Source organism: Osmia lignaria, chromosome 7, assembly GCF_051020975.1.
Source record: "Osmia lignaria lignaria isolate PbOS001 chromosome 7, iyOsmLign1, whole genome shotgun sequence".
In the NCBI taxonomy this organism is placed as follows: Eukaryota; Metazoa; Arthropoda; class Insecta; order Hymenoptera; family Megachilidae; genus Osmia; species Osmia lignaria.
This window is the reverse complement of record NC_135038.1, coordinates 5,273,468-5,286,627: the sequence shown is the minus strand read 5'-3', so window position 1 is coordinate 5,286,627 and position 13,160 is coordinate 5,273,468. Positions and strand designations below refer to the sequence as shown.

At 41.2% G+C, this 13,160-nt stretch overlaps 1 protein-coding gene across 17 annotated transcripts in view; it reads right to left on the bottom strand.

The window, feature by feature from the left end:
• The window catches only part of Liprin-gamma (liprin protein kazrin), a 60,312-nt gene that overhangs the window by 31,273 nt on the left and 15,879 nt on the right, over positions 1 to 13,160 (bottom strand). The window contains exon 3 of one of the 17 annotated variants that reach the window (XM_076689132.1): positions 6,374 to 6,421. The exons of 15 other annotated variants lie outside the window; for them this stretch is intronic. The gene's annotated coding sequence lies outside the window, so the exon portion shown is untranslated. Of the gene's footprint in view, positions 1 to 4,679; positions 4,791 to 6,373; positions 6,422 to 13,160 lie in introns of those variants that run through there. One more of the 17 variants, XM_076689122.1, reaches the window with a different exon arrangement.

Sequence of the window (13,160 nt, the reverse complement as noted above, 5' to 3'; positions counted from 1 at the left end):
AATCCTGTTTTACGAGAAGAAGATTCAACGATTTTAAGAAGATAAAAATGCAAATGTACGTGAGAAGCATTTGTCAGGGCGAAGTAAAAGTTAGAATTTGCGTGGAAATTGAAGGATCCCCGTGGAACGGATAACACATTCTTGTCGCGGCATTGAAAACGAGCTAAAGTACCGCGGGCCATTTAAGGTACTTGTCTCGTCGCGTTCCCGTTTCACCGTAAACGTTCTTCTCTCGCGACAAAACGAACCTCGCTGCTATACTTATCACGGTTCTATCGCAAAAGAAATTTCTAAGTACGATATATTATTTCATAGAGAATTGTGCCCTGATATTTGTCGCCGCGTGAAACGTCGAGCAGGAGATTCGGTATCGATTTTTCGCGACACCCTAGCTAGCCGGGTAGGGCTGTAAATTCTAATAAATATTTATTGGCCGATACAGCGAGCATGCAAATACGGTGGCGGAATCTCGATTATCGGAACGCATGTTAACCGAACTTCCGGCTATCTGAACATTCGACAAGCACGTGAGCAATTGGCGACGTGTCGCTTCCACTGACACGTACAGTGCCGATAGAAAAGTTCTACGAATAGAGAAAATTTTTTAGAAATTCAAAATTTTGAAGAGAATCGCGAGATCGACCGACGAAATTTAATTTAATTCAATTTTCATTTTAATAGGCGAGACAAGTCTCGTTATTACAAAAGTAAGGTGACGAGTCGCAAATGAAAATTTAGAAATATTTCAAAGTCCCAGAGACGAGGATAGAAGGGAAAATGAAGAGGAAAGCGAGGGCGAGGCATTCCAATAACAAGACTTAAGATAAACTCGAACGCAATGAGAAGACGTTTTCGCGACGTTTATCAGTTTCCACCGAAGGAGACAAGATAAAACGAGTCAGAGAAGAGTAAAAGGATGCGAAAAAGAGGAAGAGGGATAGAAGTTGAAGGAAGAAACTCGCCGGTGAGCATTCCTCCGCTTCTTTCCACTCCGGCAACCTCCATCCAGAGCATCAACGTTCCCACGCTCTGCGAATCCGCCTTCAACTATGCCTCCACTTCCGCTCCTTCCTTAGTAATTATTCATTGAAACACGACTGCCGATGCGGAAACACAATTTAAAAGCGCGCGACACTTTCCTCTTCGGATCCGCTCGAAAGGGGGAGGCGGATTAGGTTGTAAATCGTTTAGCCGACAACGAATCGCGATATTGTCGAGCGGACGATTGCCGTTTTATTCATTCACGCGACACCTTTTCCGCTCGTTCTTCCCGGACAGTCGACGACGAATGCAATTTTTCCAGCATAATTAGCAAAATTATTCGCTGAATCTGCTGTTAATCTTTTAAACAGCTAATATTTCCTGCGTTACAACGCGATAAGTTTCCATAAAATAGACGCTAAACGGCAGTAGTAAAAGTGTTCTCGTAAAACAAGGCTCGCATAATTATAGAGACACTTAGCAACAACTCGTCTATAAAACTGTAAGAGATAGCGATCACTTTCCAGCTCTGTGTAAATAGAAATAAATTTATGTATCAAAATATCGTGTGATTTCGTTTTCTTTCCCGCGATGAAATAAAGCAAGTGGGAAACAGATTAGAATCGAAAGAATCAGTATGCTGTTGTTCAATTAGGCTAACGCGATTACACGTTACGCATCGTAAGAGAGCGATAATAATTAATAACCGTTCAGATTTTTAGGAACCACTTATCGAACGAAGCAAGAACGATTTTGGAGGAAATGGAAAATAGAAGAAAAATAGAAAAATCGATGGTGATACATTTATCAATGGAGAGTATGAGGCTTGAAAGTCGGTCAACGCGAAATCGGAGTGTGCTGTTGTTTTGAGCGATAATAATTAATAACAGTTCAGATTTTTAGGAACCAAGTATCGAACGAAGCAAGAACGATTTTGGGGGAAATATAAAATAGAAGAAAAATAGAAAAATCGATGGTGATACATTTATCAATGGAGAGTATGAGGCTTGAAAGTCGGTCAACGCGAAATCGGAGTGTGCTGTTGTTTTGAGCGATAATAATTAATAACCGTTCAGATTTTTAGGAACCAACTATCGAACGAAGCAAGAACGATTTTGGGGGAAATATAAAATAGAAGAAAAATAGAAAAATCGATGGTGATACATTTATCAATGGAGAGTATGAGGCTTGAAAGTCGGTCAACGCGAAATCGGAGTGTGCTGTTGTTTTGAGCGATAATAATTAATAACAGTTCAGATTTTTAGGAACCAACTATCGAACGAAGCAAGAACGATTTTGGGGGAAATATAAAATAGAAGAAAAATAGAAAAATCGATGGTGATACATTTATCAATGGAGAGTATGAGGCTTGAAAGTCGGTCAACGCGAAATAAAACGAACGCGATCCTATCTTCCTTCAACCTACACGTGTTTCCTCGCGTTTTTCCCGTTTCCATCTCCCTCTATCCTCTCGTCGTTCCGTTTCTTTCAATTCTTACATCCACCTTTTCAAACCTTCCACGCTTTCGTTAACCCTTTCAGGACCAAGCACTTCCGAGTTCAACAGCCGTCTATGTACGCGTAACACCCTTTCAAATTTTTAACAACTATGCAGCCTGCTTTTTTATTCATCCATAAACCGAAGAAATTATTTTAAATCACCCATTTCTATTTTCGTTCTATGAAAAACGCTGACGTCCCATATTGTTTAAATTAATTAAACGAGTCTGGCACAATTTCTGGAATAACACAGAATAATAAAAAATTTCTGCATAATTGTTTCGTAAATATTTTCGAAAAACGTCCAATCGAATATCAGACGATATTTCAGCACCGAGTGCAATTTTTCTATGCGAAAAAAAAATTCCTTCTCGCGTTGCATGATGCAGATAGTAATCCCAGAGCGAGGGGAGGGGAATAATTTGCGAGTAGCTGAAAATGACTGAGTAGCCGACGGTATGAAAAATCCAGGGGTTTTCGAAGCGGATATCGCTGGCAGAGAGGGAATATTAAATGAAAAATGTCCTCGGAGCCACGTTAACTCGCTTCCGTTCGTGCATCCACTTGCAGCCCCGTTCGAACCGACTACGTTGCACCGGCAGAATCGAGTAGGTTACGGTGCTATCGTTTCGCAGTGAATTTCTCGTTGAACAAACCGGGGGAGAAGGCGAATCGTGGCAGCCGAGATACATCGAGGATAATGATGGAACAACGCAGAGGGGAGGAAAGAATAAATTGCATCGACGAATCCGATGCACTTCGTTCTTTTTTTTTTTCTATTTTTTTTTTCCACTTTGCAGTCCATCGACGAGTAGTATATTTACAAAGGTAGATACGTATGTTGGAAACGTTTGATAAAAATTTCAATTGTCTCTGCTGATTCCGTCAATAATGCCACGTCAAAAGCAACCGAGTCGACGAGTTCACAAAGCCACTTTGAACCTTAAAGCTAACGAAATATTTTCTAATGGATCCGGGTTCTAAAACTATCTACTCCGAAAAGCCGGTTCTCCGTTCAAAGCCACGTAGATGAATTCTACTTCTACCATAGAAACGTTGTTTCAACTCTGAAATTCGGAGCTTAAGATTGAAAATTAATTAAGAAATATTTGGAGCATTGCTCATTATAGAAACAAACTAGTTAAAAGTTCTATCTTGTTGATCTATGCAATTTGATCCAACTTCTGCGAGGTACACTTCGATACGAAAGTTACGATTTAGCTTGTTTCCCGTTTAACAACTTTAGACTTTCCATGGATATTCTAATTAACGACGAGTAGTTTATTAAAATTCGAATTGAAACTAAATACAGTTACCGTGTAAAGGGTTAATTATTCGTCGAAACGCGTTTCAAAGGCTAGCCAACTATTCAATCTTTTCTCTCGTATCTTGCGGTTGCAGCTGTTCCAAGAAGAAGATTTCTACCTTGAAGTGGACCGTGAATAATAGAGTTTCACCGGCGAAGCCTGTTTCGTGCTACTACGTTCGAATATACGTACCAGGTCGTAACCGAATCCTCGAGCCAGTTTCGACGAGATCTCTGCTCGATATTCCACGCTTTTCATTAATAAAAATTAGCAACCGGTTGTATCGTTAATCACGACGAGATTGAAATTGATAATAAGCTACGAGATTCGATCGAGTCGGAGAAAAATAAGAAGATACTCAGACGTTTAATAACATTAAGAAATATCATTTCAATTGTTAAACAAATTCTGCTGAAACGCGAGACTTCAAATAAATTTGCGCTCTGCTAATATTTGCATTAGGTAAATAGAAAACTCCTTTTTTTCCTGATAAACCGATAGATAAGATGGTTTGAAGAATTTTCGACGAATAAAAATTGCACTTTTTCGCGATGAAAACAATTTTACTACCACAGTGACGCTGTTTCGTTCGTGTTCCATTTTCCACGACACACGGTTCCATTCCCTATCCGGGGCAATGGAGGGAAAATAAATTTGAAAAAGGAATTTCTCCGCAAACGACACACGGTTCAGTCGAAGAATTCGAGCAAACGAACCGTGTGTTGCGTTAACAAAAGGCTTCTCTACTAGAGCACCGTTGCTTCTACAGCCAAGTTCCGTTATACACCGAGATTAATTGGATTCCACGGGTGTCTCTTTGAAAATCCGTCGTTCGAAATTCATCTCCACCTGACCATTTCGATATCATTTGACGAAAGTTAGATACACTACCCGATGTTAGAGCATTCCTCTACCAGCGGTTCACTGACGAACGTTTAAACGAACACTCGTTCGCGATTAAACGAGTTTAAAACGAACGGTCGAGCAACTCGAACACCGGTTCGCAGAGGACTGAGGATGGAAAGGACGCTGCCGACCCGAACGGGCCCCTCTTCTGGGTGGGGATGGTCCCCTCGTTGCAGAAGCCCTCGAGGTAGGACAGACTCGTTCCTGGCTTACCACCGGACTCTTCTCCGATCATAACCAACCACGTCAACCCGTTCCGACTTATTATTACACTCGTTATTACGGTTATTATTCGTTCGCGTTTTTCTTGCATCGATCAACGACCGTCAACCCGTAACCACGTGCTGTTATCCTTCGTTTTATCCTCTTTTCAGCTGTAACACTTATCCGATATTCAGAATTCTTTCAGTTACCATCGTTCCCGAAAAAAGATTCGGATATTCTGGTGTTCCAATTGAATCGAAATAAACATCGCGGTATTAAGAATTGTAACGCGTTGTAATTATTTGATTAACGACGCGAGCGTGTAATTAGTATCTTTAATATAAAAGTCGCAATGAATCATTCAGAATTCTTTCAAATCCCTCCCGGTTACCATCATTCCCGAAAAAAGATTCGGATATTCTGGTGTTCCAATTGAATCGAAATAAACATCGCGGTATTAAGAATTGTAACGCGTTGTAATTATTTGATTAACGACGCGAGCGTGCAATTAGTATCTTTACTATAAAAGTCGCAATGAATCATTCAGAATTCTTTCAAATCCCTCCCGGTTACCATCGTTCCCGAAAAAAGATTCGGATATTCTGGTGTTCCAATTGAATCGAAATAAACATCGCGGTATTAAGAATTGTAACGCGTTGTAATTATTTGATTAACGACGCGAGCGTGTAATTAGTATCTTTAATATAAAAGTCGCAATGAATCATTCAGAATTCTTTCAAATCCCTCCCGGTTACCATCGTTCCCGAAAAAAGATTCGGATATTCTGGTGTTCCAATTGAATCGAAATAAACATCGCGGTATTAAGAATTGTAACGCGTTGTAATTATTTGATTAACGACGCGAGCGTGCAATTAGTATCTTTAATATAAAAGTCGCAATGAATCCTCGTGGGTTTTAATTAAACCGAGAGTCCCGGTACACCGGGTGCTCCTCTTTGACGCGCAGATGTTTCGGTTTAAAACGCCTCGACCCAAGGTGAATATCTCGTGGAAAAAAAGAATGGAAAAAAAAAAAAGAAAGGGGTTAACATTGCAGAAGACCAAACACCTGAGCCGAGACCGGTTCGTACACGATATCCAACTACCTGACGCCAAACAATACATTATCGTCGGTGAACACAGCCGTGTCAACTTGCATTCAACGATGTATACACGCGGGTGAAACGTTTCGTTTCTACCGCGGTTGGGTATACAATTTTTTCCGCTGTTAATGTAACGACGATAGCGCGGATCGAATGACACTATTGTCTCTATCGTTCCTCGCGTAATCCATTATGCTCTGCTGCATCACAACCTGCCTTGTTGTCGCGATAACAAAATCCCCGTTTCCTTGCAGCATCTTTCGTTCTATTTTATATCGCTCGTTCGCGATTTTTAACGCTTCTGGGATTTCGAGCGAATCGAACCCTTTCGAATTTTTTATTTTAAACGAGAAATATTATTGATTCCACTCACCGGATGCAGGAATTTAGATGTAGACGTAGAGAGAGGAAAGGTACGTACCTGAAACAGAAAAGGAAAAATAATAGTTAATTTTTTAATAATAAATGCATCTCGGTGCAACGTTGCAGTGATGCAACTGGAGGAAGATCTATATCAGTGTTTCCCAATCTGGGGCAATTTTATTTTATTTTAAATGAATTTTACAAAATTTTACAATTTCATTGTTAAGGGTGGCAATTCGAAAATCGACTCGTCCAGAGTTCAAACGGTAATAATTAAAATAATATAGAAAAATCTTTCATTAAAATTATTTCTTCCTAAAACCTATCGTTCAAGTTTCTTCAGTGAACAATTAAATTTTTGAATATTAAAAATTATATGTTATAATTTTAGGAAGCTTTAGATGGGGCATGGCACAAAAAAGGGTTGGGAAACACTGATCTATAGGTTTAGCACGTCGGGAAACGGATGGTAAGCCACTCCGAAGCTGTCCATGCTCGATTCGTAGCACAACTAATTCCCACGTCAATACGATTCGCGTTATCAGTGGCGCAAGACCTCTCTGCTAATTCTCAAGCTGCTCGAGTCCTCTCGACCTCCTCCTCCCGCTCCTCTACGGCCCTCTTCAACCCTTATCTCGAGCGGAAAGTGGCGAGGCGCGGTGCCAACCGACGGTTGCTCGATGCTTTTCCAATAAGCTGCTGAAATTCTGTACGTGGACCGAAAGGAAGAGAAATTCGAAGGTCGAAAGTTTGTTCGATTCGAAGAACTGAAAGGAAAGAAGGAAGGAGATCAAGGTGAAAAAGAAGACGGGAGAACATAGGGAAGGAAGGATTTCCCTTGAATAATGCAACACGCGTACACATCCTTTAGTCGAACTCTTCATGTTCCTGCACTTTCGACAACTGAACGAATCAGCTTTCCGCGAATTCCTTATCCCCTTTGTCTATCCCGACTGTCGCTCACCTGTCCGAAGAAGATCCTAATGAAATTTCTTATGAAATTCCCTTTGACGCGAACAACTCGTATATTAATTTAACCCTTGAACGGTAGAGCCTGGATCAATCCTGACAAAATACAAGGATGTTAATCTTAAATTAAATATATAAGCTCGAAACGAAAGAGTTTTATTTAACGGAAGAATAATTTCGGAGGCTCTCTCCATGGTCCGCCGTCCAAAGCATTAACTAAAACACATTTCCCCAGGAAATGGTCGACGGAGAAGCGATTGTTTTAGTAGGTTAACTCGTTGAAGAAAGAAATAATACGACGAGGCAATTTTTGCCAGAGATTCGGGTTAATTCGAGCGTCTTTCATCCCTAATGTTCTCTCGACACAAGAGAGACGAGAGGTAGTATAGTTTACGAGAAACATTTAGCAGGACAGTAAATATCGATATAAAAGAGGAAGCGCAGGCCAGCGTACCGATAGCTTTGTAAATTTAAGTACCCTCGTATTTATGTACCTACAAATTACAGGGAACCCCCGTAACTCGTTCTTCCGAGGGAACGTTATAAATTCAGAATGTATAACACCGATCGAACGTATCGACCGCTCTCCTCGTCATTATCATAATAGCCAGTTAATTTCGCGAGAATTCATTTCGAATGTTGTCGCCGCGATAAATATTCATTCGCCGAGAATATCGAGCACGTTCGAACGAAGAGGATTTTATTAAACGCTGTATTAATTATCCTTTCGTTCGACGCGAAGATCGTTCGCGAATTTCGCTAATTAAAATTAAGATTTCGTGATATTAATGAAAGAAACGGTGGAAACGTGGCTGGGTGCTCCATCTTTATCGTTCTCCAGATGGGCTTGTTAAGCGTCGACCAGAGAAAACAAGCCGGACCCTTCGTATCCGTAGCAAATGCTACAAAGTTCCGAGCAGCAGCTGTCGTTTCGTTGTAAAAAGCAGCAGACGATGAAGACGGAGGAAGACGGAGGACGGTGTTGGAGCATTCGCCGAGTAGGACGATATCGTATTTGCAAGGCAATAACCGAGGGAACTTCACCACCTATGAATACTTGGAGCTGTTTAACGAGACCCGACACGTTTCACGCACTTGGAATCCACCCACGCTGCTTGCCTGCATCCAAGATAACACGATGCTTCGCGTTATACGCGAGATACATCGTAGAAATACGGACGTACGCGGTGAATCGTCGATGAGACGAGATACCGACGCGTTATTATTCCTCGAATTATAAAAAATAAAAACGATCCACCCCTGTACGTACCTCAGCAACGAAAGGATTAACGTCACCGAGGAAAGAGAAACAAACGTTCCGTTTCAATTTCTATCTCGTTAAATCCTCGACGAACGGATTAAAGGAAGAAGCATGGGATTTAATTTGAAACGAGAGAAAAGTTTCACCGTCACGTGAGAACTCGTTGGTAAAATAACAATATCCTTTTCGTGCGTTAATTGTCATTGCGGCTACCGATATTATCGATTTCCATGGATTAAGATTCGGTACGCGAATCGGGAAGACAGCCGGCAGTCAGGGAAATTTGTTATTTATGCAGTCGGAAACGGCAGGCGTCGAAAAGGTCCAGGTGAACCTACCGGACGGCACCACCTGCTGCCTTCGGGGCCAACTGTGTGGGTCCCTTGTTCAGGATTCGTGAAAAACTGCGCCGAAAGGCTGCTCCTTTCGAGCGTCGAACACCTGCTAGCCCGAAAATGACTTAACAGAAATATCGCAACCGTCCGAGCTGAGACGAGAATCGTATCTATCGCGATGTACATTTGATTTCTTAATGGCCGAAGAAAAACGGAGGAGGATAACGAAGTGTCTCGCGTCGTTTTATTCGATTCGCCAGGGTATTCTAAATAATTATAGAAAGAAAAATTCCGACTCGACGAAGCGAAGGCTTTCTAATTGAAGGCTTTATTCCGAACCTTCCTCGGATTTAACGACAAATTTAATTGTTCAGTTGTGAATCAATTTATCCCCGAGAACCGGGAAGCAAATAAAGTCCTGCAGCGCAGTAAATTCGATCGTAACGAAGGTATCGATCGTTTAATCATTTCCAGACGTTTCAATCTTATTAGCGAAATTTGTATGTAAACAAGAGTAAAGATACAATTTGCTCAAATAATTTCATTATCGCGCGTTTATTGCTTTCCGCCAGACGCAATATCCTTTGTAGCCACGTTTTCGGCAACCTCGACCAACCGACCAAAGACTACGTAACTCTCGAACGAAATGAAACGAAGAACAGAGGGCTGAGAAGAAGGGAAAATGGATATCGTATTTTCTCGCAACGCGTTACATCCCGACCTCGGATCTCTGTGTGCCGGAGGGGGGGTTAGACACCCTTGGAGCGTCCTGTACCTTCGCCAGAAGGAATGGAAACGAGGTTAGGGGAGAATGACTAAGTGCGACGAGGGTGGGTCATGTAAAGAGGGGATCGACGGGGTGAAATCGTGCTTTCCTGAAATTTCCCTAAGACTCGTTTAACCTCCTTCCAAGGAAGCCTTCGAATACCTATTATCCGACGAGAAAAACAAGAATACCGTCTTCGTGAAATATTTAAAGCTTCGATCAATGAAATATTCAAATTTATCTGACAGATGATTTATCAAAATTTAATACACTCTTTTTCTAAAATTTTCGTAACCTTTTAAAATTGTCTGGAAAATTGATAAAACATCAAAGCGATTAATGAACCGCCCTTTTTTTCGTCTCGTTTCCAATCGCGCCGCAATCACCGTCGAATTTCCGCTGGAATGAAACTGCTTTTCTAACGTTGCAGCGTGTTTTCGTGCCACCCTATATTCGGCGGTGAGGGTGGTCGGAAAATCGAGGGTCGAACAGGGTGACTAACTGCACGAGCATGAGGAGGGTGGCTAAGAGTACTTGCTGCGAATACCAAGTGTCTCTAATACAGGGTGTCCCTGCGAAAACCTCTCTGTCGCTCCTACTTCGTGTTTTACCTACATTTCCTGACACGGGTCATTTTTAAAAAGATCGCTAAATTACACCCTTCTGACACGGTAATTTGTACCTGATAACACCTCTTTGAATTTTGATAAAAACCCCAAGTGTTAACCTTTTGAGGGGCAGATTATTCTTCCTAAAGTTTTTTGGGAGTCGCTGATTACGGTTCTGACGTCAGAATTGCAAAATTCAATTTTTGGAAATTTCCAAAATTTTGTTCACGAATCTCCAATTTTATCCAAGTGATTGATACAAATGATGCTCTTACGATATCATTTAAATTGTTTTTTAAAATGAAACACTTCGTTCAATTACTAAATAACAGTGTCACTATCGTGCCAAGTCGAACACATTCATTTCTCGGTTACTGGTCTACGTCCAACAATATGCTTCTCAGGCATGATCCATCAGGGACGTATGTATCAACGGTGTTGAATGGAGCCACGTAACACTCGACACGTGACGAACACACGACCCTTACACCCTTACTTCTGCCCCTCAGTCGTCGATTCTCTCTTTGTTCATCCCTTCCCTACCGAACTTTACTTTCCTCCGCAGTTCCGGATACCTTTCTCCTATTCCATTTACCGTTCCAAAATCATATTTGCTTAGAGCAACGACCATACTACACTTCGATAACACTAATGGTAGAATAATATTAAAATCTCCATTGAATATCGAGGCTTGGTGAAAAACAAAGGTGTTGATCGACGTTCAGGATTAATCGTCCATTACGCGTCATTTGCATTCCTCCTCCGGAATGTAAACGCGCGAAATTGATTTATCGGACGGACTGTTTTCATTCCTTGCATTACTTCGCAGAAAACGATCTACCATTAACAACGCGACGGAAGGGACGATCCTATGAGTCACCCTAAACCTCGTAGAGATACGAATGTTTAAAAAAATTCCAGCAAATTTGAAAATTAGAACGCACCTTTAATAACGAATCGATTTGTCGCGCTTTATCGAAACACCCTGTATACGTCAAGTTACCCCACCGTTAGATATTGATTTAGCATTACCAAAGAGGGAGAGAGAGAGAAAGAAAGAGATACAGGGTGCTCCACTTCACAACAGAGCCATTCTGTCGGTCTCATTTCCAGCATTCAGCCGGCTAGTGGGTTTGCTGCTTTTTCGAAAACGAATTCGACAAAGCGTGCGGACGATCACAATGGCACGTGTTTGCAGGGTTACTCCCGGACAAGTACACTTCTCTACTTCGCCACCCCTCCCGGTATATCCCTCTTTCTTTCTCCCTTTCTTTTTTTTTCTTCGTCCTACCACCTAAGCTTCGTCTGCATTTACTTTGTCCCGATCGCACGTGCAATCGTTCCGCTGCTCGACTTCCCTTCTTAACCTTCCTTCGAGGGATAATTGAAAGGAATAGAATTGAATTCGATTCGAAAATGAACATCCATTCCAGAAAATCTCTCGATTTCGAAGAAGCATCGAAGACGCTTATCACAGTTTAACAAACGTGATACAGGGTGTCGATCAATCGTCGGACGGCTCTGAATTTTTTATACCTAATTCCAATATTTCAAATTTTTCTGAAATTTTAAATTTCATTTCACTCGCCTCTCTTCCACGGGATCGATGCATTTTAAATTAATGGACATTATTGCGTACAGTTAGCAGAAATGTGCGGTGTTCATCATTCGATCATCGATATTTCATTAATTCGTTATCCGTGCCTTTATCACATTTCCCGTCGTTTTAAACGCACTTTCAACTTTAACGAATATAAAAATTGATAACTATTTCGCTTCGAAACTAGAAGTTTTTCCCAGAGAAATTCGTATGATTGAAAAATGTTCTCTCCGAGGGAAGGAAGTATGTAGTTCGAGATTAAATTGAAGACGGACGAGTAGATCTCAAAGTAGAGTGAAAATACGAAAGAACGATTATTTTTCTTGTAATACCCAGAGGCGTCCAGATGCAAAAACTTGCCCGATTCCAGGACAACGTGTTTCATACTCCGGAATCATTGTGAAAATACCAGGGTAATCCTTAGAGTAGAAAGGAACGCGAAATTGAAAAGATTCTCTTCAATTTTTCCTGCTCGCGTTCCAGCAGAGGGACACGAGAATTCGAGGATTTTCAATCCTCTTCGGGATGCACGGTTTCACCTGACGAACCCGAACAACGATTATCCTTATTCAGGAAAGGATAATTCGAGAATAAAAAGGAACGACAAACGTTATCCTTCTATCGAATCCGATTGGGAAACAATTTTCTTCGCAATCAGATTTTCTATATGTATCGACCAATTGATTTCTAATAGAAGTGTGTTAGAACATCAATACTATTATATATAAATGAAAATTTTAACCGTTAATTACCACAGAGATGATTTAGTGAAATACTAATGAAAAGATTAGCCTCAAAGCCAATTAACACTTCAATCAATCCCATCGATCGTTTCTAGACCAAAGCGTAAATCGAGATACTAGAACGACGCGTTTCATGTCTGAAATAGAATTTCTATCCGGTCCGTCGTAAAAATATTTCACCGTTCGTTTGTTCTTCCAGCCCGTAGTTTCGCGATATGGATTTCCGTGCACGGACGCATTCTCATTTCAACCGGTAATAGTGTCCACGAATTTCGTCATACCTTTGTTGACTCAACACTGTTATTTCCCTGGGCGATCTTTGCCCGGTCGCCATTGGATAGAAAAAGAATCGACCGTCTGGTACACCGCGATCTAGAACAGCTACGCTTCCGTTTTTCCACCGTCGAGTAATCAGCGCTGTTTTTCTTTGGATCGGAAAAGAGGAAAAAAAGAAGCAATATCTGGCATTTATTTGCGCCATGCTCCACTTTATCGTCCCTCGGAGATACATTGTT